Source organism: Microtus oregoni, unplaced genomic scaffold (assembly GCF_018167655.1).
Source record: "Microtus oregoni isolate MIOR12 unplaced genomic scaffold, Mior012 000032F_ref0000030, whole genome shotgun sequence".
Taxonomy (NCBI): Eukaryota; Metazoa; Chordata; class Mammalia; order Rodentia; family Cricetidae; genus Microtus; species Microtus oregoni.
The window spans coordinates 24,106,260-24,130,845 of record NW_024543091.1 but is presented as its reverse complement, the minus strand read 5'-3'; positions in this window follow the sequence as shown (position 1 = coordinate 24,130,845).

The window sequence follows — 24,586 nt, the reverse complement described above, 5'->3', positions numbered from 1 at the left end:
GTAGACAAGGCTGGCCTCAAACTCACAGAAATCTGCCTGCCTCTGCCTCCCGAGTGATGGGATTCAAGGCGTGTGCCACCACCGCCTGGCTCCATTTTCTTCTGCTTTGCACTCTAGCATCCATCAGTAGTTGATGTGGGATTCTGCTCTCTGTATGCTATGAGTATGTCTTATCATCATTGGTTAATAAAGAAGCTGCTTTGGTCTATGACAGGGCAAAATAGAGCTAGGCAGGAAAACTAAATTGAATGCTGGGAGAAATGAGGTGGAGCCAGAGATGTACCATGTAGCTGCTGAAGGAGAGAGACACCAGAATCTTGCCAGTAGGACACAATCTCATAGTGATACACAGATTAATAGAAATGGGATAATTAAGATGTAAGAGCTAGTTAGAAATATGCCTGAGTCAATGGTCAAGCAGTGTTGATAATTAATATAGTTTCTGTGTGATTATAGGGTCTAGGTGGCCGGGAGTGAAAAAACAGTCTCTGCTTACAAAATAACACCCACCATCTGGGGCCTGGATCCTCATAAGACTTTAATAAAAAGCTTAAGAAAAAAAGAGGGCTTCTAGAACCACAAAAACGGGAGCCAAGCACTGCTTCTTTGTAGTTGCATTCTTTTCAGATAGGCTCTGTTTGCAGGCAGCAAGCAGAGTTGTGATTCCTTTACAAGAAGGTTTTGTGGCTCAGCATTAACAGCAAAAACTATATGGTTCCTTTAAGAGTTGGCTTCCTGGTTCATGCTGGTCCTGTTATGGAGCACTTCAATGGTGCCTGTGAGCAGAAAGTTACAAACTGATTAATGACCTCATAGACCCACTGCATCCCTGGAGCTGGGGTGGTGAGCATGGCTCTCAGAGGTAGTGAACATGCCTCCACCATGTTGGACTGGCAGAACAAACAGCAGGGCCATGGAGCTGGTCCTAGACACGCCCTTTAAAAAAATTTCTCCTTGTCAGAAAAGGATTTCAGATACACAAATAGGACAGATTCAGACATAAAAGACCTCTAAACGAAACATAATGAAACATAATGTGTTTAAAAATGTAAATAGGCTTAGGAGAGAGAGGAAAAAGAGTATAGACAGTTATAAAAAGAAATAGTTTTAAGAAATAAAAAAGTCTTTAAAGAAACAGTAAAAGCAATATAAAAGAGTACAGACAGTCATAGATTAAAGGAATAAAGAAAAATAAGCCACATAAAGATGGAATATATACAGAGTCTGGATTATGCATATTATTGTGTTTTATTTTAATTTTTGACTGCAGAGAGACATTTGATTCTGGGGGCTGCTAAGCTAAACCAACAAATATATTTTAAAGGTATCTTGGCTTCAAAATTTGACTCTAAGGATATGTTACTTTGGAAAAGAGATTGTGCTTTTGTTTCTACAGAAGATGAGAACCAATGGATTCCTTCTAGACTAATATGACTTAAGGCAACAAGGCCACCCAAAAGGTCTCTGCAAAGCCTGAAATCACTTCACCCAACTATACAGCAGGAAGCAGTTTGGAGAAAACTATGCCCAAATTCTCAAAATGATTGTTAGGTTTTCTAGATATATAGAGACATATTTCAGTGAGACAGATAATCTTCAGTGCTTCAAAGACCTATAGAATATGGTATTTAAAAGGTTTTAAGAACTTAGACTTTTCTCAACAGTGAGACATGTCCGCTTCAGGTGGCACCAATCTACTTCAAGAGGTTGGTGGGCACTGAAGAAACTCGTTATGGAATTTGCCTTCCATGTGGCAAGGCTAACCACTTGGGCAAGAAACTGCTCTTGTCTGGACAGCTTAATGGTATACTGTATGAAATGGACAGGCAGGACTCACATAAAAGTGACTACTAAACTTTCCAAAAGATGGGATGGTCCTTCACGGTTCTTGCTTCATAAAAAAATCTCCCAGACATTCTGCAGGACACAGAAGAAAGCAACTGATAAACTTTGCCATTAAAAGGCATAAGAGATCTTCAAATTTCCTGCTTCATAGAAAAGTGTGTCAGATACTTCATCTTGTAGGCTAAAGATGGATGCCCCAATGTTACAGAAGAACTTTGGGTGATTGTCCAGGAAGCAAAATGTCTCTGTCGATTCTAGCTAGAGTTTTGGAAGTTGCTTATAAAACACTTCCTGTTTACTTAAGTAATATTATATCCTTCTGGAGTCTATAAAGAGTTGAAGACAGATAGTTATAGTTTTCCTTAATTATGATAAAAGATAAATTATATATGAAACTTTAGACTCACAAAGATAGGATAGATGATAGAGTATTTTCTTTAATTTGCCAAATGTAAATGAACTAAATATTGTAACTATAATTCTTGCTTGATAACTGTTTTATATGTAATTTTACTATGTTAAAGTTAAAACTTTCCTTTTTATTTCAATAGAAATGGGGAGATGATGTGGGATTCCCCTCTGTATGCTGTAAATATGTTTTATTATCATTGGTTAATAAAGAAGCTTCTTTGGCCTGTGACAGGACAGAATAGCAGTAGGCAGGAAAACTAAACTGAATACTGGGAGAAAGAAGGTGGAGCCAGAGAGATGCCATGTAGCTGCTGAAGAAGAGAGACACCAGAACCTTATGGAGAGGCCACAACCTCATGGTGATACAAAGATTAATAGAAATGGGTTAATTCAAGATGTAAGAGGTAGTTAGAAATATGAAAGTTAGAAAAATGATCAAATAGTCATTGGTCAAGCAGTGTTGTAATTAATATGGTTTCTGTGTGATTATTTGGGTCTGAGTGACTGGGAATGAAAGAGCAGTCTCTGCTTACAGGTGGTTCTTCTGAGCATCCTTTCAGAAACAAAAGTCAAAGCTATCCAGCGATCCCTGGGTTTTTTGCCACCATTCCAATCAAACCACCAATCTTCTGATCATGCTATTAGTGCTGGGATCAAATCACGTGTCCCACCATTAAGCAGTATCCCCAGTCCTAGCTGGATAATTTTTACATTATTGCTCCAGCCATGTCCTTTGGTCCTTGGTTCATTTCTGTGGCTGTGACAAGTACCTGGAAAAAGAGCCGTGTGGAGTAGAAATGGGTTCCCTCGACTTACAGTGCGAGATCACAGACCTTCATTGTGGGGAAGCCAAAGCAGGGGCTTGAGGCAGCTAGTCACACCCCAGTCAAGAGCAGAGAGAAATGAATACGTGCCTACCTCTCTGCTCACTTTCTTCACCCTGACACAGTCCAGGACCCAAATCCAGGAATGGTACCACCCACAGTGGGGTGGGCCTTCCCACATCAACCTCACAGTTCAGACAACTCCCCATAGGTGTGCCCAACCTGACCTAGACAATTCCTCCCTGAGACTGTCTCCCTCATTGATTCTAGACTGAGGTAAGTTAACAAAGGAACTTTCCCTTTGCACATGAATAAAACCCTGCCTTGGTACCCTCATCTGTAAATAAGCTAGAGAAGAACTGAGTATCACATGGTAAAAAGTGCATTCAGAGCAGGTAGCCTTGGCCTGGCTGCCCAGCCTTCCCCACCACTTCCAGGGAAAGTTCTTTGAAATCAGACAGTTTGTGGAAGCATGATGTGTCTTCAACTTCATCTTTTCTATTTTACTTATGATTATCTTGTTGTTGTTGTTTTGAAACAGGGTCTCGCTATAGTCCTGGCCAGGAACTTATGTTTGTTGCTCTTGCCTCTGCCTCCCTAGCACTGTTGACTACAGGCATGTGCCTCCACTAGCCACCACGAAGCTTCCCTTACTTTCCCCTTGCTTCCTGTGGCCTCCCACACTGGCTCCCAATAACATTTAGAATACAGCAAGAACCTGTTCTTACAGGCTTTTGCTTGTTCTAGCTTCTAGAATATTAGAATATTCTGCATGATTCCTACCATGGCTGGTCCTCATGCCAAAATATCCAAGGCTTCAAAGTTATCTCCTTGAAGGCTGTCCTGGCTCAGGTGGTGGCACCCCAACCCTGTCCCACATCCCAGAATGTCACCCGTGACACCAGAAGCCTGTGTTTCCTTTGCAGCTTGGGACACAGCCTCCCACAAACATTTTCTCCCTACGTCTGTTTCCTGTCTCTCTGGCTGGATCATATGATCCTCATTAATTTGGTTTGTGTCTTTATTTGTCTGATGCTTAAGGCTGTGCCTGATGTACAAAAGCTCCAAGGATAAATTTTAACACTGCGCCCCTTGATCTGACCAGCTGTGTGCCGTCACCGGGTCCCTTGACTTCTCGAAGCTCTTCTAATTCATTTGTTGAGACTCACCTGGCTTTGTGTTTTGAACTGGAGATACTTGCACAGAGAGACAGTGTGGTGCAGACCCTATGTTTGAATTTTAGCCCTGGTGCTTCTGAGGCCCACACAGCCTAACCCCGGGAACAACACAAAGAACAAATCCCTTTGGACTATATTCTGCTTGTGCTTGGTCATCGGTCAATTCCACAATGCCCGCTTAAGAACACATAGTAGGCACTCAAAGGCCTGAGAAAGTCTAAGATACCATCAAATGCAGACCAGCCAGCTGGTGGAGGTTTATAAGGTCAAAATAAAAAAGACAGCAATCTCTGTGTGTCAGTCAGTGTTCTATTGCTATAAAGAGACACCATGATCAAGGCAACTTTAAAAAGAAAGCATTTAATTGGGTGCTTGCGTATGGTTTCAGAGGTTAGTCCGTGACTATCAGCAGGGAGCATAGCAGGAGACAAGCAAGCAGGGAGGTAGAAACGGTGCTGGAGCAGCAGCTGAGAGCTCACAGCTGACCCGAAAGCCTGCAGCAGAAAGACAAATAACTGGGGTAGGCAAGGGCTTTTTACAACTCAGACTCCACCCCCAGTGAAACACCTCTTCCAACAAGGCCACGCATGCTAATCCTTCCCAAAGAGTCAACCAACTGTGGACCGAGCATTCTAATATATGGGCTTATGAGGTTAATTCTCATTGGAATCGCCACACTAAGTGTTGACAATAAAGAAACCATGACAGTGTCTTAAGAAATGGTTAAAATGACAAGGAGCTATAGACTGCAAGCCATTTGTAGCGTAAATGAAATAAACAAGCTAGAAAACATTAACACAAACCTGCACACAAATGTTCATAGACATTTTGTTCATAGTTGCGGCTCTGCTGGAACTAGCATACATGAAGCCCTATTTCAATCCACAGTACCACACAAACCAGGCGTAGTTGCAGACTCCAGCCCTTGGGTGATAGAGGCAGGAGACGGGAAGTTTAAAGTCATCCTTGTCTACATAGTGAGTTCAAGACCAGCCTGAGCCTCATGAGAGCCTTTCTCAAAGCAACAAAAGAGTTTCATTCATAATTATCAAAAATGGACAGCAAGCTGGTTCCGCGGGGGAAGGAACTTGCCTCTAAGCCTGTGTTCTGAATCTGGGACCTATGTCCAGGAGGCAAACACTGACTCCTGAAAGTCTTCTCTGACCTCCACACATGCAGTACTGGAGTGTCCATACCTTCCCCTCACATAAATCAAATGAATAAATTTCCCTAGGGTGTCTATTGCTGTGATAAAACATCATGACCAAAAGCAACTTGGGAGGAAAGGGCTTATTTCAGCTTACACTTCCACATCAGTGTTAATTACGGAGAAGTCAACAGGGCAGGAACCTGGACGCAAGGGCTGCTACAGAGGCCATGGAGGAACACTGATCGCTGGCTTGCCCCTCGTGGCTTGCTCATCCTGCTTTCTTATGACCAGGATCATCAGCCCAGGGGTGGCACCATCCACAATGGACTGGGTCCGTTCATATCCATCATTAACCAAGAAAGTGTACCACAGGCTAGCCTACGAGTCTGGTGGGGGCATTCTCTCTACTGAGGTTCACTCTTCCAAAATGACTCTAGTTTGGGTCAAATTGACATAAAAATTAGATAGCACATAAATGTAGCTAAAAATAGAAATAAATAAAAATAGCGTAATTGCTGCAAACTGTAGATAATTCAAAAGGGAATGAATAAACGGTGGTACAATGATACTATGAAATAGTATCCAGTTAGAAACAATAAATAAGTTCTTAGCTATGAAAAGGCATGAAAGAAACTTAAGAGCAGCATACGAATTGCTTAGGGAAGGAAGCCATACTGGAAAAATCACATAGGAAAAAGCAAAACTACATAGAGTTGAAAAAAATAAATAAATAAGAAAAACAAACCAAAACAAAACCCCCAGTACTGCTCTGGAGCTAGGCCTGAGTTATTGTTTGCCCTGACAAGAGAGATTTGAGAGGGAAAAGGTCTATTTTAGCTCACAGCTCAAGGTGACGTCAAGACCCCCGGAGCTTGAGGGAGCAGCTCACATGGAAGATGACCTCATCTCCGTCCAGCGCCCTCTCTCCCTAACATGGGCCAGGATCCCAGCCCAGGACAGGTCCTGCCCACAGTGCTGGAGTCTTCCTTGTCCATTTAAAGAAGTCAAGATAATCCCCACAGGCACGCCCAGAGGCCTGTCCTCGGGTAATTCTAGATCTCGTCAAGTTGACAGTTAACACTGACCAGCACAGGCTAAAGGGGGAGGAGGGTTCTGCAGTGCTGGCTGCCTGACGTTGCATTTGCCAAAAGCCAATGCCTTTCTAGTACAGAGGGCCTTTAATATGAGCAGTGAGTGGAGACGGAGGGATACTGTTGATGCTTACAAATGCAAAAGGCCAAACCAGGGAAGCTGGGGATGCTGGGAAAAAGGTCGATGGGGGAATCTTAGAAGTTTCTGTTAACCTGAAACTGTTCTGGAGAGTAGATTAGAGACCACCTTCACAATGGAGGGACTCATTGTTAACGCACTGGACATCTATGTGACCATGCGTGCAGGGACTGGGGGAGTATGGTGGGTGGGTTGTCTCCAGTGGGATCACAGGAGCTCGCTCTGCAGGCTCTCTCTGTCCTTAATTTCCTGAACAGGATGGGCTAGGGGAGGCAATACTAGCAGGAGCGAGCTGTGCGCTTGATGTCACGCCTGTCCTGGCCGAGCGTCGCTGACCCCACAGAGGATTCTGCGCGTGCAATTGCGTGTGCACACCCTGGTAGGCGCGGACGGTCTCTCTGTGGCCCACGATGTTCGCGCGCCCCTCTGCGGGAAGCAGCCACTGGGCCACCACCTCAGTGCTTTCGCTTTGCTGGAATGTTCCCCCCACTGCAGAAGTGCACTTTGTTCCCGAGTGGGGGAGGGGCAGCAGGACCCGGCTCCAGGGCGCCCAGGGACTTGGAGGGCGGCCAGCTTTCCGTTCCCAGGGTGCCTTCTGGCGGGGGCGTGGGTTGTCTGCATCCCAGCTAGGCAGCTGGAGGATACTGGACCCGCCTGGACTCCGGGGCCAGCCTTGCCACCCACTAGCTGCATGCTCTGCAGCAGGGGCTTGATTCTTCACCAGCAAGTCAAGGACCTGAATAATGCTGACAGCACTCCCTACCCGGCCCTGCCTCAAAGTCCTCTGCAAGTTCCTGCCTCCCAATATCCCTTTGAAGTAGGTGCTGTTAACGTAATAAGGTAATTATACTATTAGTGGGATAATTCTCCCTGGCTCACCACACCCCTCGAACATGGCAGATGCTCTGATCACGGAATGGCTGTTCCAGTCCCCTCCCAGTAGTAAAATGTGTACTATTATTTTCGCTTTAAAATGGGGAAAGAGGAGCTAAGGACAGGTAAGTCCTTTGTGGAACTGCACAGCTCCCAAGAGGCCATCCTGATGTAAACCCAGGCAGTCAGCTGGAGGGTTTCCAGTTCTTAAACTGCAGAGACTGCCTTCCTGCTGCTGCTTTCTGGTGGCCCTTCAAATGTTCCTTCAGATAAATGTACTTATCCAGACATTGCCGGCTGGGTGTGGTGGTGCGCGCCTGTAATCTCAGCAATCAGGATGCTGAGGCAGGCAGAGTGTGTGTAGGAGTCTCTCCTCGCTGCACAGCAAGTCTAAAACCAGCATGATCTATAAAGCGAGAACATGTCTCAAAAATATGAAAAGTGTGTGGGTGTCTCAGCAGGCAAAAAGCTCCTGCCCTATAAGCCTGAGTTCTCTCCCAGGAGCCCACGGCAGGAGAAGAGAAGCGGATCCTGAGATCTACCCTCTGACCGCTACACATACACTAATACATTTATTTGGTGTTTGAGAAAGTCTCACTGTGTAGCCTAGCTGACCTGGGATTTACTATGGAGGGCAGGGTGGTCTGAAACTCATGCAGATCTATCTGCCTGTTTATGCCTCCCAAGTGCTGGCATTAAAGGCATGCACCACCACAATGGAAAATACATACATTTTTATAACACTAAAAGGAAATAATGCCAGTGTAGTGGCACAGGCCTCCCATGACTTAGGAAGTAGCGGCAGGCCAAGCTCTGCGAGTTCTAGGTCAGCCTGGTCTACATACTGAGTCCAGACCAGCCAGAGATACACAGTGACATCCTGCCTCAAAAAAAAAAAAATCCAAATAAAAGTAAAAAGAAACTGAGAAGGACATTGCTGTTCACACAGTACTTCTGAGAGAGGGATTTCTAATTTCTACCAATAATTCTTACTAAGGAATGATGGTTATTGCCAAAATATCTCATAAATACTGAAATACTCTGTGTGTGTGGTGTGTATGTGTGCACATGTGCACACACACTTGTGTGTGTGCTCTTTGGAGATTGAACCCAGGACCTTGCACACTTTAGGCAAGCATGCTTTTCCACCTGGCTACACCCCCCCCCCCCAGCTCTGCCTGTCTGCTTTCATTTGATTTCCCAGGAGCATGGCCTCCGCCAGGGACTGATGGTGCAGGCTAGCCTTGAAGGACAGTCCTTCCTCCCTCCACACACTGCCAGAGCCAACTCTGTCTGGTAATCCGAGGCGCTGTCAAGCTGTGAGGGTGTAATGAGTAACAGATGACATGTCACACCAACTGTGGATTCACTCCTGCAGCCCATCCACCTCCTGGTCTGTGCCTATGGAACTGCTGCTCCCCGGCACACACTCACATACACACTCTCACACACTCACACACACACTCTCTCACACGGAGTCTGCGTGCAGATCACAGAGAAGGCTGCAGGTCAGCTGCCCTAAGTTATAATCCTAGAGGAGGTCCTGCTGCCAAAGATCACAGTTCCTGTCCCCTCACGGTGCCCTTCCAGCCTCCTCTGGCTTAAAGAGCTGCCTCCTTCCTGTACGTGTGAGGCCTGCTGCTCTTTTGATGAAAGTAGTCCTGCCCAGGGAAGAAAAAGAAAATACATGTACAGTGAAGGAGCTGGTAAATGTTTGATGAATCTCTATGGTTACTAGGGCCACTTAGATTTTTTCCAAACTCCTCTTTTTTAAAAGATCTCTCTCTCCCTCCTCCTTTCCTTCCCTTGTCCCTCCTCCTCCTCCTTCCTCTCCCCCAGGGTATGTATATGTGTGTGTGCAAATGTGTGCATGCTCATGTGCATATGTGTGTGTGCTCATGTGCATGGAAGTGAGAAGAGTGTCAACTCCTCTTGACGACACAGAACAGGCCAAAGGTGGCACTCGTGGAGAGAGCATCATCAAGGCTGTGTTTCATTTAAGGAGGAAAAAGCTACTGAGTTCAGAAATGAAGAGGCTCACATACTGAGTCCCACTAATGTAGACTGTCATGTATGAAAACTCTGAGTTTATTTGGTTTTAAACAAAGGAAGGAGACTAGGAGGAAGAGGAAGACACAGTGTGCTTTACAGAGGCTTGGATGTTACCTTTCCTCTCAAGCCACAGGACAGAACCCGGCCACATGGCCACATATGGAACTGGAAGCATGCTTGGAAATGCAGTTTTATTCTGGGTGGTTTCATGTCCAGGTTAAAAAAAAAAGACATGCTTTTAGAAAATTAGAAACAAATATAGCAAGACAATTAGTCTCTAGCACAAAGATAAACCTCATGTTCTTCTTTGGTTAGATATGTTAGGAAATAAACGCGTTTACCTGACATTTGAGGTGTGTACTTCAGGACGTTTGGTTGCTGAAAGGTAAGATGGGCAGATGGAGTGTGCGGTTATTCAGAGTTGCTAGTTTCTAGAAAAATGTTGTTTGGAGCAGCAGTGGGCCCAGATACAGTATTCCACTCCCCAGACTCTCGCCACTGTGGTCACAAGATGTAAACAGGAGACAGTGGAGATACCGGGAGCCCATGTGTCTCCGTTTAGCCATCCTGGTCCTTTACCTTCCTGCTTCTTCATTCCTGAACTTCAAGTGTGAGGGTGAGCACGGAGCAGGCCACCTGTGACACATGTGTGTGTGTGTATGAGTGTGTGTGTGTGTGCGTGTGTGTATAATATTAGAATACCCCTAGAAGAAAATGCAGCTGCTTCCTGGAAGGAATCATAAATGGTTTGAGGATGGGGACGGATGAGAGACTTGGTTTGCATTTATATTCTCCTAGATTCCTTAATGTTGAATTGTTCACATGTATATGTCCAACCATGGAAAAGTACTGAAATAAGTTTTTAAAAGTTTATTTTATTGGACTTGGAGAGGTGTCTCAGCAGTTAAGATCACTTGTTGTTCTTGTAAAGGACCTGGATTCAATTCCCAGCACCCACATGGTGGCTCACAGCTGTCTATAACTCCAGTTCTACTGATCCAGTGCTAACTTCTGGCTCATACATGTAAAATACACAACATTTTGAAGATTTATTTTCTTATTTATTTATATGTGTATGAGTCCATACATACAGGTGTTGATGGAGACCAGACAAGGGTATCAGATCCCCTGAAGGTGGGATAATAGGTGGCTATGAGCTGAAAAGAACTCATCTTCTAGAAGCAAGCACTCTTAACTGATGAGCTGTCTACAGTCCTAAGGAAACTTACATAATGGGAATAGTCAAAAGGTACTTGTGGGGATTTGAATGAGGACAGCTCCCATAGGCTCATATATTTAAATGCTTGGTCCACAGTTGGTAAAACTCTCTGGGAAGGATTAGGAGGTGTGGCCTTGTTGGAGGAGTTTTAAAAAGCCTATGTCATTCCCAGTTAACTCTCTTTCTCCTAGTGTTTGCAAATCATATGTAACCTCTCAGGTACTGCTCCGGGGTCAGGCCCCCTGCATGCCTGCTGCCATGCTCCTCACCATGATGGTCATGGACTATAACCCTTTGGGATCACGGTGCTGAATTAAATGGTTTCTTTTATAAGTTGCCTTGGCCTTGGTGTTTTGTCAGACAGCATATTTTCACAAATTCAAGGGCATAAGAAACATAGTGTCCTGCAGTCTTATGATGGGGGAGTTTCCCTAGGCTATCAGAGCAGGCACAGATAAATCTGACTGCTGATTCAACAGCTGGATTTAAAATATTACTTGTTAAAAGTGAATGTTATAGTCTAGACATTAATAAAATGGGGCTGGAGGCTTGTTTTCCTTCATTTGATCAGAAGGGAACTTTAGCTAGGATCCAGTGTTGTGTCTTTTAAGCTGCATGGCCACTATACTAGTTAATGTCCTAAAATACTTGCCAGTTGAAAATTAATCCACCATCTAGCTGAAAAAAAGCAGAATTCATGGGGTTTGGAGAGATGGCTCAGTGGTTGGTTGGAAGTACTGGCTGCTCTTCCAGATGTCCTAAGTTCAATTCCCAGCAACCACATGGTGGCTCACAACCATCTATAGTGGGATCGGATGCCCTCTTCTGGTATAAAGTTGCACATACAGCTGGCACTCATATACATTAAATAAATAAATAAATAACCAATCCATTAAGGTCCTGTGATGGCTCATATTGATCGTACCATTGACAAGGTCTAGAATCAGGGGAACACAAACCCCTGGCCACGCTTGTGAGAGTTTATCTAGATTAGGGTAATCAAGATGGAGAGAGAGACCCACTTTAAATGTACACAGCACAACCTCATGAGCTGGGGTCTTGGTGGACTGAACAGGAAGGAGAAAGAGAGCAGAGTGCCGCATTCAACTCTGTCTGCCTCCAGTTGGAATTGCCAAGTGACACACTGCCTCCTGCTCCAGCCGTCATGACTCCCCTACTGTGCCCTTAACCGTGTCAGAGCATGAAAGAAAGTGAGAAACAAGGTATAAGGGACCTCCCTTCAGAGGTCGTCTTCCTTGATGAAAGACATCTGTGCCCTTGAGAAGCAGAGATATGGTTGCTTCTGTGAGCTTCCCAGGTCTCCTATGACCAAGTTCATGCTCCCTCCCCCATCTAGTGGCTAGCACCCCCACACCATGCCTGCACTACAATCAACAATCACAGGTTTACAAATGACTTTGGCACCTGGGAGGTTGGTTTGCATTTTTCTTCTTCATTTTACTCTTACATAATTTCTTTTCAAAATACACTTCTTTGTTTGTTTATCTATTTATTTATATGACGTTCATGGTTGTGCACACATGTGCACTGTGGAGGTCAGAGAACGACTTGTCCTCAGTCACGCCAGCAAGACTACATCTCTTAAACTTCCTCAAACAGTATTATCAACTGGGACTGAAAGTTCTCTAAGGTGCCCGAGCTGTGAGGGACAAGTGCCCTTCAGACCACCACGGCACACCTGCGAAGGTCAGAGCCCAACTTGGTGGGGTCAACTCTCTCCTCCCTTTCTACAGGTCCTAGGGATTGAATTCCCACCACCAAGCCTCAGGGAGGGGAACACCTTCCCCTGCTCAGCCATCTCCCCAGGCTCCCTTATCTTGTGTTCAGTTTGTTGTTTTTGCCCCCCCCCCGTTTCCTAAGAGAACAGCTCGAATTATTGATTTAGACTTTCTCCTTCCCAAATGCGTGCATTCAGCATTGTAAATCTCTCTCTAAGCACAGCTCTTTAACAGCTCACAAATCTTCATAAGTTTTGTTTTTATTTTCACTTAGTTGCAAATATTTTCTAATTACACTTGAGGTTTCTTCTTTTAACTCGGGCTTTATTTCAAAATCTGCTGCTTAACGCCCGAGTATCTGAATTTCCTGGCTCTCTCTCTCTGTGAATCTCCGTCATGTTCTGAAAGCAGACACTATGATTTGAATTCTTTGAAACTTGTTAGATGTGTTTTATGGCCCCGATTGTAGGCTATTTGGGTGAACAGTCCATTTTGCTTAAGCAAAATGTCTATTACGTGGTTGCTGGATAGAGTTGTCTACAGATGTCTGCTTGATTGATGGTGTTGTTGAGTTCAGCAATGTCCTTACTGATTTGCTAGCTCCTGAATCTGTTTTGTTTTGTTAAAAAAAAAAAGCATGCATACTTACATTTTGCCTGCATAGCTGTCTGTACACCACTCGCATGCCAGGTACCCTCAGAGGCCAGAACAGAGTGTTGGGTCTCCTGGAACTGGAGTTACAGATGGCATTGTGGGTGCCGGGATAGGACTCAGGTCCGCCGGAAGCAGTTTATGCTCTTAACCACTGTGCCATCTCCAGCACCCGGCCCCCCACACTCCCCAATGGATCTTTTCGAATAGAAGGAGCTGATGTCTCCAGCTGTGACAGGGGGTCATCTCTTTGCCTTTGCAATTCTTTCAACTTTTGCCTCTGTATTTGATATTCTATTTTTGTGACCTACATGTTAAATATTTCCATATCTCCCTGAAGAGTTCAACTTTATCTTTATATAATACCCCTTATATCCTTGATAAATTTTCTTGCCCTGAAGCCTATTCTGACTGAATACTAACACTAACTCAACAGTCTTGCATGTTGGGCAGCCATGCGTGCACATTGGTAGCCGCCTTGGTTCCTTTTTGGTTGCTGTGACAAACACCATGACCAAGGCAACTTCCAGAAGGAAACGTTTGTTTGTGTGTATGGTTCCAGAGGGCCAGAGTCCATGATGGTGGAGTGGAGGCAGCAGACAGCAGGCACAGTGGCTGGAGCAGGGGCTGAGAGAGAGCTCACATCACAATTGCAAGCTGAGAGAGAACTAGAAATGGCAGAGTCTTTAAACTCTCAAAGCCCACCTCCAGTGACACACTTCCTCCAACAAGGCCACATCTCTTAAGACTCACCAAACAGTGCCACCATCTGGGGACCAAGGATTCAAATGCCTGAGACTATGGGGGACATTTACCATAAGCACCGTCATATTAGCCCTCAAAGTTTTTCTTAATAGGATTTTCTAGAGTTTGACTATGAATGTCTGGGCATAGATTAATTTTGTTTGTTTGTTTGTTTATCTATCTATTTGGTACTTTTATTCTGCTTAGTGTTTGCTTCCCTTTGTTTTCTGAGACAGGGTCTCTCTGTGTAACCCTGGTTATTCTGGAATGTTCTCTGTAGACCAGGCTGGCCTCACACTCACAGAGGTCTCTGCCTCCTGAGTACCGGGATTAAAGGTGCGTGCCACCATTCCCAAACTCTTACTGTTTTTGAGCTTCCTATACTTAAGTTTTGATCTCGAAAATTAATTTAGGGGATAGTCTCAATAACTTTTTAAAATTTATTTATTAGTGTCTGTGTATGCACATATGATGTGTGCATGTGTGTATGAGTGTACACATGTGCTTGCCAACACATGCCAAAGTTCTTTCCTTATACTTTTGCATCAGTTCTGACCATCAAACTCAGGTCACCAGGTTTACAAGGCAAGCAAGCACTCTCCCCACTGAGCCCTCTCGCAGGCCCTCAGTTCCTTGCTCCATTTTCTTTCCCTTCTTCCTTCCTCCGTTACTGCTGTCGCACATGTTTCAGTATTTGTGACCCCCATGGTTCTCCAACAGTCGAGTTCATTGTTAATTTGGTTTGGGAAACTTATTTTTGTTATTTATTTGTTTACTCTTTTCTCAGTTTTGGAAATTCCTATTATCTGATCTCCCACAAGTTGTCCTCCGACCTCCATACATGTGCCAGGGTTCATGCAAGCATGCATGCATGCATGCACGCATGCAAAGACACATACATAAATGATTTTTTAAAGTTTTCTTGGGATGGAGAGACAGCTCAGCAGTTACGAACACTTGGTGCTCTTATAGAAGACCTGGGTTCTAATCTCAACACCCACAGGGGGTCCTCTTCTGACTTCTGCTGGTATCAGGCACACACCATGTATGCAGACATACATGCCGGCCAAATATTCATACACATGAGATAAATCTTTAAAAGGTTCTCTTCCCATCATGATGATCTAGTCCTCCTCAGCCCATCAGTCCTTTCTTGCCTCACCCTCTGTCTAAAGCTTCCATTACTGTATGCCACCTGGTAAGCAGAGCTGGATTCATTTTGTTTTAGCTCTTAGAGAGAATCTACATTTTTCCGTGTTTGTGTCACGTTTGCCTCGAGGCTTTGCTGTATGACCTTTTCCCAGATCAGGACACTTCTCCTAGTTCTCCAAGATGCTTTTGGTTTTGTTTTCAGTTTTTGATTTTTTTTTGTTGTTTGTTTTTTTGAGACAGGATTTCTCTGTAGCTTTGATGCCTGACCCAGAACTGGCGCTGTAGACCAGGCTGACCTCGAACTCACAGAGATCCACTTGTCTCTGCCTCTCGAGTGCTGGGACTAAAGGCGTGTACCACCACCACCTTGCCATCAAGATATTTTTAAATCATTAGCAGCTGAACTTTATCAGCTACTGGCTTTGTCATTTGAGGCGATCATATGACCTTCCAACGCTAAGGCAGCATGGAGCTCCGGGGTAAACCTGAACGGTGATTGTGTTTTTAAAAACACAGCTGATACCTTATTTATGATTTTTGCGTCTTTCGAGGTGAATGAGTGTTGTCTCTGTGAGCATTGCCTTGCCTTGCCTGCTTAATTTCAGAACTGAGTTACATTGGCTTCACCAAGGGAACTGGCAGCTTAGAGTTGCATTCCAGAACCACCGATATAAACTAGTGGTTCCCTGAGGGTGGGGTCTGACTGCTGAAGTGACAAAAGCCGTGTCACCACAATGAATCATCCCATCCCCACTGTTCTGACTGTTTACCATGTGTTTTGAAAGAGTTGGTTGACGTTCGTGTGACTTAGGTGCTTATACACTAAAGGGAAAGCTCACCTTCCACCATGGGAATGAAATCTCTAAGTCTGAAGTTCATTGGACTGAGCAGACTGCGACAAACTCTCGCCTATGTCCCTCCAAATGGATGAGCCACACTTTCCAGAGTAGATCCCCAGGGAGACACACACACGCGCGCGCGCGCGCGCACACACACACACACACACACACACACACACACACACCGCCAGGCACCAGCCTCTTGAGTACCAACCACCTACTTACTTACAGTGAGTTTAAACCCACACCTAACCATACCTCTTTCTGGCATTCTCAGAATATGGGGTCTCCCTTCTTCCCAACCCCCGATACAGGGTTTCTCAATGTAACAGCCCTGGCTGTCCTGGAACTCGCTTTGTAGACCAGGTTGACATCGAACTCACTGAGACCCACCTGCCTCTGCCTCCCAAGCGCTGAGATTAAAGGAGTGTGCTACTACGCGGGGTTTGGGGATCTCCTTTCTTAAGCACAAAGCTAGCTTGCTGGGCTCTAGTTTCAGTCCTGCCTTTGTGATAAATACCCTGAAAAATCCTGGTGGGAGTGGCCCTGTGTTAGCTCACCAGTTCAGGGTGCAGCCCAGTGGGGAGTCGAAGCAGAAACATAAAGCATGTATTCACATCACATCCCCCTCAGCGTGGAGAGAGAGCCAATGATGCTTAGTGCCGGCTAGCTATCTTTATTCCTAATCCCAGGACCCTAAACCAGGGCGTGGCTGCTCCCACTTGCAGGCTGAGTCTCCTCGCAAAACGAAGGCAATCAAAACCAATCCCTTACATGCATGCCCATAGGCCAAGCTGATCTAGACAGTCCCTCATAAGACTCTTCCTAGTTGATCTTAACCTGTGTCAAGTCAACAGTGAAAACCATCACACGCCTACCACGGGTGGCAGGTGCATTCATTTGATTCCAGCACTTAGGAAGCAGAAGCAGGTGGATCTCTGTGGGTTCCAAGCCACCAGCCAGAGCAGTACGGTGAGCGTAAAGTATTTTCTTAAGACGCCAAACCTACCCGTCGATGCAAATAATCCCAATCAAACCAAATTAAAAGACGCCCATGTTTAATGGAGTGCTCCTGGGCGGCCCCCCGGAAAACATGGAGAGGGAAAGAGAGATAAGGGGAGACCGTGTGAGACCCGGAGACCACATGTTCATTCTCTGGGGGGCAGTTTAAATAGCCTGTGGGAGGGGTTACCTTTTGGTGTGCTTTCTTGACCTTCCCTGGGGAGGGGTCACCCTTTGGCAGGCTTTCTCAGAGGTGGAGTTTGGATTGAGGCAACTTTCAGGGAAGGGAGCTTATGCCAGGAGCTGGAGTGAAGCCCCCAGCTAAACAATCTGGACTTTTTGTATAAAGGGGTGTTAGGAAGCTGAGGTGATGCTTCCGACCAAACAGTGAGACCCCATTTAACACACACACACACGCACACACACACACACCACATGAAGAAGAAAAGAAGGAAAGCTAGTTTTTGCCTTTCTTTCTTGTATCTTGGGCCTGGAGAAATGATTTGCTGGTCAAGAGCATGTTTTGCTCTTGTGGAGAATCTGAGCTAGTTCCCAGCACCCACACAAAGTCTTACAATTGCCTGTAACTCCAGTTCCAGGGCATCAGGCAACCTCCTCTGGCCTCCACAGCTTCTGCATGCAGAAGTCAGCCAGGTGCGTGCGCGCATACACACACAAATAAATAATAAATAATTTTTTAAAACTACCCTAACAAACAAAGCCTCATCACACTCCTAAATCCATGTAGTCTCCTTTGTTCTGCTCCCAGGTTCCCACTCTCCAAAAGGCCTCCTCCAGCGGCATCCTCAGACCCCACCCACCCCCAATACCCCTCTTTTGTGTGCAGTGCACACTCTCTCACACTGCAGGTGGGAGGGGGAATTGGCAAGATCTCTCTGGGAAGCAATTCTGTAACCTGACTCAAGAGCCTGAAAAATATTTGTGCCCTTTGTCCCAGTAATCCTACCTCTAAAAAAATCTGCCTAAGAAAATAATCAGAAACGCTGACAAGGGTAGATGTTTAAAGATGTTAATCTTACTGTTATTTTAACAGCAAAAACTGGAAACAATCTAAAGGTGCCGCAGCAGGGGCTAACTTAAATAAATTGTACTAAAATGGAATGAAATATCGTGCAATCAGTAAAAATATCATTTTGGAAGTATAGTTGACTGGATAGTTGCATAAGTGGAAACAGGACATAACCGATCTGTACAATTTGGGGTTGGTTTCTTTCCATATAAAGATAGCTCACACTCTTGGAATGCCTGCTATTGCTGTTACATACGTTCCCAAAGTCCTCAGGACATTCCTGTCCTGTTCACACCATTATCCTCATTTTTAAAATGTGGGCTGGGGAGGAGGGTAGGAATATTTTCCTGACTCTCTTCTGTAGTTTCCAATTCTTTTTAAAACAATTAGAAGAGATTTGCTAATTTTTATTCTATGTGCATGTGTTTTGCCTGCAGGTATGCTTGTGTGAAGGTGTTCGATCACTTGGAGCTGGACTACAGACAGTTGTGAGCTGCCTTGCGGGTGCTGGGAATTGAACCAGAGATCTCTAGAAGAGCAGCAAGTTTATTTTGTTTTGCTTTGTTTTCTGAGATAGGGTTTCTTTGTGTAACAGCTCTGGCTGTCCTAGAACTCCAGAAGTCACTGAGATCCACCTGCATCTGCTTTCCAAGTGCTGGGATTAAAGGCAGCCATTGCTCTTCTTAACTACAGAGCCATTTCTCCAGGCCCTGATTCCCAATTCTTTTGAAAAAGGTGACTTCATGGTTTCTTTTGGGTTTGGGGAGATTTTTGTTCATTTGCTGTCTCTTTTGTTTTGTTTCTTTGTGTAGCCCTGAATGTCCTGGAACTCGCTCTGTGGATTAGGATAGCCTCAAACTCAGAGATCCACCTGTCTCCGAATCCAGAGTGCTGGGATTGTAGGCATGGGGCACCTTGCCTGGCTTTGCTGTTTGACTTTAAGTTACTGGTTTTGGGGTTTTTATTATTGTGTGGTTTTTAGATATTTTGTTTCCTGTTTTGTTATTTTCATTTTGTGTTTTTGTATCGCTTTTCCAGCTGCAGTGAATGGCTTCCTGGTACTACAGATGCTACTGAGGAGGACTTTGGACCGCACACAGAAAATAAAACCTTTCCCTCCAAGGTTAATCCAATTGCTAGGGTTGGCTCTCAGGTGGAGCTCTCTGCTTTAAAGTGTGTCTGGGGACAGAGGTGCGCTCAAGCAAGTGCCATACTCCTCCCAAGCCAGTGAGCTCCCCATTTGGAGTCCTTTAAGAGAATGAACTTGGTGTGGGACTGATTATCCTGAGGGGCCCCTTTCTCTTGCCCTGGTTGGGTTTTCCCCCCTAGTGGGAAACCATCTCTAAATCGGACGGTTCCAGCCCAAGGGAAGTTCGGCAGAGAAAATCCCAGTTCCTCTTCCGACCCACTGCTCCCTGCCTTTGCTTCATGTTCCCTGGTCCCACCTTCCAGCCGGCTGGTCCTCTTAAGGGACAGTAGTGGTCCCCGAGGCTCCTGTGTCCTGGTCCTCCTCCCCATTTCCTGCTGAACTGGGGATCTTTCAGTCTATCAGCTAAAGAGGATAGGCCAGAGGAGGGGAGAGCTAGCAGCAGAGGCAGGAGGTTGGCCTTGAAGGGCTGTTCCCACTCACTCAAGGGCCTCTGGAAAGCGCAGCTGGCCGCGTGCAGAGTAGCAGGAGGCGTCTCTAGGGCGTCGCACCCCGGGCCAGCAGCCTCGCAAGCATCCACTGCCCGCTGGAGCATAGAGAGGCCTCCTGCGCGGAGCCATCGCCCTCTGGTGGCAGATTGAGAAAGGTACAGCTGTTCGCTGAGCCCCACCTCCCCCTCTCATCCTCCTCAGCCCAGAACTTGCTAGAAAGGGAAGACGCGAGTAAGCCAGAATTGGAACCTGGGACTCCGGGTAAATTCCTCTTTCAATTGACGTTTACTACGGCTTCCAGAAACTATGAAGAATAAACGTCCCAGGTTTAAGATTTGCTCAGGCTATTGCAATAAGGAGAACATTTGTTAATGAGAAATGTCTAAAACAAAAGGAAAGGGGGGTGGAGTATTAGACAGACGGGTAAAGAGAGTCACCAGAGACCTCCTTAGGAATAGGAAGGAAGGAAGTGTGGAGATGGCCCTTTCTCAGAACGCGCACATCAAAGTGGTCTGTTCCTTAGCTTTCTCTTGGAGACCCGATTTAGCAGTGGGAGTGTCTATGCAGGCTGCTTTGGCCAAGCACTGTAAACAGCAAAAAATAAAATAAAATAAAATAAAAATAAAACAGACATCTTCATTTATGAAAGGAAGAAGGAGGAGCTGAGGAGCACTTACTGCTCTTCCAGAGGAACTGGAGTTCAATTCCCAGAACCCAGCTCACCACCCCAGCCACAGGGGATACAGCCCCTCTTCAGGAACACACACACACACACACACACACACACACACACACACACACACACACGTTAAAAGGAGAGAGAAAAGGGGATTCTGGACCCCACTGTTAAGCAGAAAGAAGATTCCTAACGCAGACACCGGAAGTAGAGGCAGGAGCCAGAGGGAGCCCTGGGGTTGCACAGGGTCAGACAGAGGCATCACTAGATTGCTCCAGGTGAGCCAGACGTTGATGGTTCAGAGAGGGAGACCCTCCCTCAATCATTCGGTTACTATCTCTTTGATAGTCTTCCCTACTGTTTCCCACAACCCACCTTGTTATGGAATAGCCCCTGTGACTGGTCCCACAGCCGCCTCTGGGACTCGGAAAATCCTTTTAACGGAAGTGCTTTCAAGCCCAGGGGTCCTGCCAGGCAGGAGGGCTGACAGCTGCCCATTACTCCAGCTTCAGAGGATCTAGTGCACACCCTGCCCTGGAGTTAAAAATTATACAGTTAAAAAAAAAACAGTGCCAGGAGGAGCCCCACCAAGGTGGATGAGGAGGCTAAATCTGGGGAGACAGACTAGCAACAGCGTCTTCCCCCCAGCACTTCTACTCCCAGCTTCAGGTGCGGGAGGTGCCAGCTAAACAGGGAGGTGTGGATGACCCAAGGAGAGGAGGCCAGCATGGCAGCCTAGGCAGTGCCCCTTGCCCAGACTTGATTTCATTATTAACTTTCTTCATTAGCATATGTGTGGTCGTTGGACTTTTTACTCTTTGCTCTTTTAGGGGGCTGCCGCCTAGCTCCTGAATAAATGGCACACAGAGTCTTATTCTTTCTTACAAATGCCCAGCCTTAGCTTGGCTTGTTTCTAGCCAGCTTTTCTTAAACTATTCCGTCTACCTTTTCCCTTTTCTTACTTCTGTGATCTTACCTTTCACTCTTACTCTGTGGCTGGCTGGGTGGCTGGCCCCCTTCTTTTTTTTATTCCTTGATCTCTCTTCTATTTATTCTCTTTGCCTGCTAGCCCTGCCTATCCTTTTCCTGCCTTGCTATTGCTTGTTCAGCTCTTTCCTAGACCAATCAGGTGTTCTAGACAGGTAAAGGAACACGACTTCACAGAGTTAAACAAATGCAACACAAAAGAATGCAAAATGCGGCTGGAAAGACAGCTTAGGGGTTAAGAGCTCTGGCCGCTCTTCCAGAGGACCCAGGTTCAATTCCCAGCACCCACATGGCAGCTCACAACTGTCTGTAACTCCAGCTCCAGGGGATCTGACACCTTTGTACCAATGCACATAAAATAAAGTTAAATAAATTTAAAAAAAGAATGCAAAACATCTTTGCTCCATTAAAACAAATGTTCCACAGCATAAATACATGTAACACATCTTAAAATAATATCCTACAACACATATAAAACAATGGGTTTCATTATATTTTCTTTTTTTTTGTTTGTTTGTTTTTCAAGACAAGGTTTTTCAGTATAGCCTTAGCTCTCCGGGAACATGCTCTATAGACCAGGCTAGCCTCAAACTCACAGAGATCCACCGAGTGCTGGGATTAAAGGTGTGTGCCACCGCTGCCCAGCTCACTATGTCACCCCCTCGTGCTGGCTTCCTGCCTCCTCCCAACAGTCCCTTATCTGCTCTCATGCCATACACGTCCACCCTCCAAACTCTAGATTCTGCCTAGGAGACAAAGGCTCCATGGGCAGGGATGGAGCCCAGGATTGGGTGTCTACCTGGCTGGATTTTGGTCTCGCTCTGGTCTCATCACTCCTCGAATATGCTGTTTCTTCCCCTTAGAAAAAGATTGTCTACTCTGGGCCATTATATGTCAGAGGTATGTAACCTGTTTTGAACACTGTAAGAGACTTTTTAAAGAAATTGTTCATTCAGTGTGTGTGTTACTCACATGCATGTGCTCGCACATGTGTGGAGGTCAGAAGATTTGGGGGACTTGATTCTCATTTTCCACCTTGTTTTCAGGCAGAATCTCTGGTTAGTTCTGCTACTGGGTTGCCAGGGACCAATCTCAGATTCTTAAGGCTGTGTAGCAAGTGCTTTATTTACTAGCTTGTCTCATCAGCCCCGTTGTGTGGACTTTTAAAGTATTAAAATTTATCGATTTTAATTTTTGTTTTATGTGTATGAGTGTTTCCTTATATGTCTGTGAGCCACATGCATGCAATGTCCTTGGAGACCAGAAGGAAGAAGGTGCTGGAGCTCCTGAAAGAGTCCAGGATGACTCCAGTTCAGGATGGCTGTGAGCAGCCATGAAGTCCTCTGCCAAAGCAAGCAGGATTCTTTTCTGTAGCTTTGGAGCCTGTCCCGGAACTCTGTAGACCAGGATGTCCTTGAACTCACAGAGGTCCACCTGCCTCTGCCTCCCGAGTGCTGGGATTAAAGATGTGTGCCACCACAGTCTGCATTCTTAAATTAAGGATTCTTAACTGCTGAGACATCTCTCCATTCCTGACTCTCGGGACTTTTTAAGTTGGGTGCACTTTATGTTGTGAGACAGTCATGAGACTGTATATAGTAATACTATCCCATTGCATTTTGATTTGGCAGAAATACAATAAGAATATGTCAAACCCACTTAGGTGTCTTTTCCAGTCTTTTATCCACGAATGTGGAACAGTTCTAACCCTACTGCATTTACATATTTGTGTTCTACTGCCCAATAGATCAGATCGTGACTTCTACAACATAATGCCTGATGCCAAACAATTCAAACAAAAATGAAAGAATAGACTCCCACTGAAAGACCCCCGGAGCTGGGAGACTCTCACTCAAGTCTAGGGATAACATGACCCCCCAGGAACTCATGAGAGACCTCCTTGCTGCAATCATATGAGGTTTATTGACAGGACAGGGACCAGTGCACTGGGGCCGAGACTCATATCCCATGCAGGGTAGGAGTTCAACCCCGAGTAGCTGGGAGAAGGGGTATTTAAGGGAAGAAACCATAACTCAAAGGGGGTAGGGAGGGCGTCATTGGAAAATTCCGAAAATACTAATGAAAATTACAAGGGGGTTTCTCAAGATTATTCTCAAGATTATAATCTAACTTTATGGTCAGCTAGTTCCTGGAACAGAGTCACTGAACCGGCTAACCTAGATTTTTGGTTCTTCTCTTCCTGATAGATTTTTTTGGTTCTACTCTGTCTTCTAGAGGGGTCTCAATTTATCCAGGTCTTTCACCACATGGATCAAAAATATGTTTAATGGGGCTGGGGGATGGTTCAGTCAGTAGCTGTCGTGAAAGAGTGAGGACCTGAGTTCAGATTCCCCAGAACTCACATAAAAAGCTGGAAGTGAAGCTGAGTAGTGGTGGTGCACACCTTTAAACCCAGCGCTCAGGAGGCAGAGGCAGGTGGATTTCTGTAAGTTCAAAGCCAACTGATCTACATAGAGAGTTCTAGGTCAGCCTGGGTTATAGAGAAAGAGACCTTGTCTCAAAATAAGAAGGAAAGGAAAGAAGAAGGGAAGGATGAAGTAAGGAAGGGAAAGAAGAAAGAAGAAAAGAAAGAAAGAGAGAGAGGGAGGAAGAAAGAAAGAAGAAAGGAAATAATGGAAAGAAGAAAGAAAAGCAAAGAAAGAAAGGGAAAAAAGAAAGAAGTGGAGAACAATTGGGGAAGACGCTCAAGAGTCTTCTCTGGACTGTACACACATGCACACATTTACACTAACAGGTACATACACCACACCTACAAACTGCACAGCTCCATGCACAAATGAAAATAAGAATATGGAAACCAACAAATAAAGACAGAACTGTCCTCTGTTAAAGTGGGAGAGGCAGGTTGGTGAGGGAAGTCCTTCTGTATGTGTGTTGATTTTATTGGTTAATGAATAAAGAAACCACTTTGGCCTGTGATGGGCAGAATAGAGCTAGGCAGAAAAACTAAACTAAATGCTGGGAGAAAGTAGGTGAAGTCAGAGAGAAGTCATATAGCCACCACCAGGGACAGGCGCCTCCGCTGGAGCCCACTGAAACTTTGCCAGTAGGCCACAACCTTGTGGTGATGCACAGATTAATGGAGATGGGTTAGTTTAGGATATAAGAGCAAGGTATAAATATGCTTAAGCTATTGGCCAAACAGTATTGCAAATAATATGGTTTCTGTGTAATTATTTTTGGGCTGAGCAGCTGGGAACAAACTAACAGATTGGCACCCAATGTGGGACAAGTCTACAAGGTGAATTTTTGTAGATCCCCAAACGTTTCTACTGCCAGTTGGAGTCACTGTACAGTGAAAAGTTGTGATCCTAAATAAGTACAC